Source organism: Panicum virgatum, chromosome 5N (assembly GCF_016808335.1).
Source record: "Panicum virgatum strain AP13 chromosome 5N, P.virgatum_v5, whole genome shotgun sequence".
Taxonomy (NCBI): Eukaryota; Viridiplantae; Streptophyta; class Magnoliopsida; order Poales; family Poaceae; genus Panicum; species Panicum virgatum.
Genome location: NC_053149.1, coordinates 20,190,069 through 20,195,336, shown reverse-complemented (window position 1 = coordinate 20,195,336; position 5,268 = coordinate 20,190,069). Strand labels below are relative to the sequence as shown.

The following is a 5,268-nucleotide window of genomic DNA, read 5'->3' as shown; positions in this document are numbered from 1 at the left end:
TCCGTGCTTAATTATCTTGCATGCGTGCATGCAGAATTGCAGATCCGAAAATCATGAAACTACAAATCTCGTTTTCCATTCATGGCTGTTTCACCTAAATCATGCATGCACGTGTATGGAAAAATTTGTAGCAATATTAGTCGAGTTTAGAAAAAATTTCTATAACAATTAAAATACATAGCACCTCTCGCACAAACATAGCAATAACCTATAGAAAATAAACGCCTACATCTAACACTACATACATCTTTCTTTTTTTCAAGTCATTCGTTACAGGCATGTCACATTAGACCAAGTCCTACCACTAGATTATTATGTCACGATACATATGTGCAGCTGTTATGCTACAGAAGTTATAGGCACCTGCCATAATATGGTTGTAAAAATATTTTTTTGGTCAAGTTATTTGTCACGTATACATGTTATTGTCACAAATATATTTTTTAAAATGACCGCACACACTTCACGTTTGTTTTTGTTCACGTTAAAACAAATATGAGATCTCATCAACTAATGCTTATGAAAGGCACATCACATGGAAAAAACAGAAATATAAGATCTCAACTTAATGTGCATGCAAGTTAGTTCTGATTCTCTATTTTCTAATTTAAAACATATATATTAAATATTAAAACTATTACCTCCTAAGAGGTATTATGGCATTATATCAACGGTCCACAGTCACTTTGGTGTACTTAAAGATGAATTTGCTCAAAGAATCCGATTTCCTAAGAAAAGAAGTAGCCTGATGGCACTACTATTCTACCCTGACATCATTTGTGTATGTAGGTTCTACACAGTGTGAAAAACACGAGGAGAGAAACTACACAATACAAGGAATGCAATCTATAGAGGTTCGGTGTAGTTTCGTAACTAGAAGCTAACCCCTGCATTCCTGGTACTTCCCATTCCTACATGAATTCTCATGGGAAAACACCACCATATATACGACCTATTTTGACGAACTACAGTTACTTTGTCTTCTCTCACTTGGTTATAACAATATAAAGGATGAGACCAGGACAGGAGTCATGTGATAGTTGAATCACTCTAGCTACTTACTGCATGGTGTACAATAGTGTCACACCCCAAAATATTTTCGCAGTACAGTTCTCCATGGTGTCCATTCTCATCAAGACTGTTCAGGAGTTCACAGTGCAGACGCGCCATAGAAAACTTCTTCTGATTTTGTCAAATGCTCTTATAAACCACTTGGGAAATCTGATCGCCACAAATAAATGGGTATAATTATGAGCACGAAGCGTACAAGCACTGCCCGACCAGCCAAGGTCATTAGCGATGCCTTCCAACTTGATGGAGAGAACCCAAGGTATGCATGTGTGTGTGTGTCAACGAGCCGAACAGATCCTGGCCCACCCCGAGATGTGTTAGGTGGCCTCAGTAGCCTTTCGAAGGTCCTGGGTTCGACTCCCGGTGGGAGCGAATTTTAGACTAAGGTTAAAAAAAATCTTCTCGTCTGACTACACGCCAAAGCACATGGAAATAGGTCCCGGCTGACCCCGGCTTGCTCTGACACAGGTTACGGTATGGGTTACGACACTCCTGTGTAAGGGTGGGGCAAGAGTTCGAGAGTTTTCTCGACTTCCGTGAGAGGTTTTTTGCTTACATTAATGCTTGGGGAATGGGTTGCCCCTCGCGGGTCGAGTTTTAGAGAACCCAAGGTCCTGTCAGTGGGTGATAAGATGAATTCTGGCTAGCTCGAATAAAGCTGCCAAGCAAGCTAACACCTAAACACCTGGTGCCTCCTACACTTATGTAACTGGGTTCTTGAAAATGCACTTCTGTAAAATAATTTTCCCGACTCATTTTTACTGAATTTCGCCACAGGACCAGGAGATTAGAATGAACAGAAAGAAAAACCTGTTTTGGACAACGATCATTTTTCACCAGTCCATTTTGTGGCCAGTTATTACTAAAGAGCTTCAAAACACGTCTTTCATAGAAAATTCTTGCGTTTTTTTTATGAAAAGAAAATTCGATGACAGATTTAAGCTGCTAGATACGTTGTGGAAAATGAAAGATATCTCCTACAAGGTATGAAGTGGGCTTAAGAGAATAAGAGATCAATTTCCACACAATGCCTTCTCATGATCTGCGTCTCACATCTGCATTCCTTGTGCATCCCAATCTTAGGTGAATGATCTCCCAAAAGTACGTCGATCTAGCTGATTAATTACTTCCGCAAAATCCATTTTCGGTGTGTCATCTGTGGCTTGCAAAGCAGAGCTGCAAAGCAAAATGCGGCAATATTGCAATATATAGGATGAGCTAGCTAGCTAAGGACAGGGAAATCACGTCGCGAGTGTAAACTGAATACATCTCTGCTACTCCCTCATCAGTCTTTTACTACTACTACTACTAGACATAAAGTATGCTCGTGCATAGTCAGCGTAGAGAGCTAGAGGTGGTGAGTGGCTGGCTGGGGCCAGTCCCGGACACGGAACATGGCGGGCGGAGCAGAGCAGAGCAGAGCATAGAGCAGGGACCAGTGCGGGTGGAGATCACCCTATCTCTCTGTGCTTCCGCCTCGTTTTTGCGATTCCCGGTTCACACCGGTGCCGTTATCGCCGCAGGTTGTGTCGTGTCGTGTCGTGTTGTACGAACGAGCCGTCTACAAGAAGGGCCAAGCATCTTCTTCCTTTAAGCAAAGGCTGTGCCGTGCGGATGATAAGATCCCCTCCCTTGCGCCCAAACGCTCCTTCCTCTACGCCTGTGCACGAGTACACGACATGTGCGAATCGCCCGAGTCAGGGCAGCTTGTGTAACGCCCCAAGTATTAATATATTTGGAGATTACTACTAAAGACATTAAATTAAGTATAAAAATTCTAGTAAATTTCGGTAGAGTCTCCCCTGTAAATTGTAACATTCGCGGGCACACAAGTCATATAATAGCAAGATGGCATAAATAAATATTATAAAGAACTCCACATCGACTACACGACGGAATAAACTTAAGAGACATCTAAACGACCACACAACAATTCTCAATATCAAAAGAATTATTCAGCCTAGAGATTTGTTTAATGAATCGTAAAAGGTGTGCGTGCTCATCATGAAGTGGTTACTCCCATCCCATGCAAACTTGTTCAGCGAGTACCTAAAAGCCAAATAAACATAAGAGTGAGTAAGAATACTCAGCAAGCACAATTAGAACCGAAAGAGCGACTGCGAGTACATGAACGACAGAACTCCAAAAACAATGGAACAACAATGAAACAGTAGTTTCCGTCTGAAACGGACGTCACCTAAAACTTTCTTAGCATTTACCGGTAAAGCCGAATAAGTGGGGGCCAGCACTTATTCACAAGAACCTGAACATAACATTCAAATAGCACAATCGGTGGCTATACAAACTCCCGGCACTTGAATGATATGAAAGGCAACACACGAATCTTGAACATTTGATAGAACCAGAAAATTATGACATGAAGCTTAAAGAAATTGACATATAAAATAAAGGCATTGAATAAACATTGCCCAAGGGCGGCAAGTAAGCCACAAACATAATCACACATCAAGAGGTTCGTCATTACACTTGCCTTAACTTTGTTGAGAACCCGGCACCACACGCTCACCACTAGAATTTATCAAACCTGTGGAATAAACCACTCTCAGAAACTAGTTCATATAGACCAAAATCATATATACTCGAAGAAAATCGGAGCTAAAAGACTAAACCGTTAACTCTCACAATTTCTGAAAATTTGACCAATTCTCTGAGTTACTCGCTGTTTGGCCCATAACTTTTGATTCGTTTAACCAAATGCAGTAAATAAATACATCTTGAATATCTAAAGAAAATTTCCTACAACTTTCGTTACAGCGCCCAGGAGAAATTCGGCCTCTAAATAATTCGAAAATATATAAATAATTTCTGCGCACAGATTTTCTAAATGGAACAGCAACACTGTTTTGAAGATATCTCCTAAACCGTTAATCGGATTGAAACAAAACCAGAGGCAATGGAAAGATACTGAAAAATCCTACAACTTTTGTAGGACCCAAATATTGAAATTTTGGACGAATTAATGCCAGATTTGAAAAGGAAGCTGCTGTCCAAACTCAAAGTGCCTACGGCAAACTTTGTCCATGAATCGAGTCATCCCAACCCACCAGTGAGCACTTAGGACGAACTGGGTATTACCTTAGCAGCAAGGATCACAAATTTGTGAGGGGATTTGGTGAATCACGCGAGGCCTTAATCACCTCCCTTCTCTCTTCTTCCCTACCTTGGCTCTCTTTCCCTGATTCCCCCTTCTCCCTCACGCTGCCCTTGGTTTCTCCCTGGTAGCAGTATTGCACCACGAGCAGCAGTCAAAACCAAAGCAATGCAGGAGAGATCAAACCAAGGACTAAGGGAAACAAGAGAGAGGACAGCACCACAGCTGCAGATCACGCAGGGGAATTAAGCCAAGAGGGAAAAAAGATTGGACAGAAAGAAAGATAGGGCACCGCTTGTGGAAGGTTGGGGCAGGACGTCCGCAGCACCCCTGGGGAGATGATCTGCTGGACAGCGGCGAAGGAGGGGCAAGGCGACGATGGGAGAAGAAGAGGCGATCAGGAGGTGGCGGCAGTAGAGACGGCGCAAGGAAAATCACCTCGGCAGGTGAAGGGCGGCGGCAGTAGAGGATCGATCGTCCCCTCTTTTTAATTTGACGAGAAAAACAATACTCTAAGCCATATCCGACGGTCCAGCTTCAACGGTCCCTTAAAATTCATACGACATCCAAACCAAACAAGGTAGTAGTCAAACGGTTTCGTTTCGACAAGCTCTACGCAACCATGGTCTCCGATCGTTCATACATCAATGATTCAAAGAGTCAATTTTTGGTCAACTCTCTAATATTTCTCGACTCGATGTTAAAAAAAATCTGAATACTTGGGATATTACAGCTTGAGCCAGGAGGAACTCTGGCAGTGACTGGTCATGATGGGGGTTTGCGGTGTTGTTATGGTGCACGCCGACCCAGCTGATGATGAATTTTAGTTTGCGCCATCTTCACAGACAATCAAGCTCACAAGTCTGTTGCTACAGATGTCCCCTGCCAAACCCAAGTCCGCAAGAAGTGTGGTTATGGCCGAAACATAAACATGCTAGCTCGCACATGCATCTTCATCCTACCTTTCCTGAATGCCAAACCAAAATATTATTGTTCTAGGATGTTCTCCAACTCTCAAATGATAAGGAATTTGGTTTGTTGATCGTTAGTCCCAAAATGTGCAAATTGTTATTTGCAAATTACTA

General features: G+C 42.3%; 1 long non-coding RNA gene across 2 annotated transcripts; it reads right to left on the bottom strand.

Annotated features, from left to right (window-relative positions):
- Positions 1-2,980: 2,980 nt before the first annotated feature.
- On the bottom strand, positions 2,981-4,632 carry LOC120675830. Of its 2 annotated transcripts, none has more exons than XR_005675507.1 (3): positions 4,404-4,632; positions 4,168-4,307; positions 2,981-3,616 (listed from the first exon to the last, which is right to left on the bottom strand). It is a non-coding gene; the product is annotated as an uncharacterized LOC120675830 (long non-coding RNA). The 2 variants fall into 2 exon arrangements; XR_005675508.1 differs by having other exon boundaries at positions 4,476-4,632.
- Between the last annotated feature and the right edge of the window lie 636 nt (positions 4,633-5,268).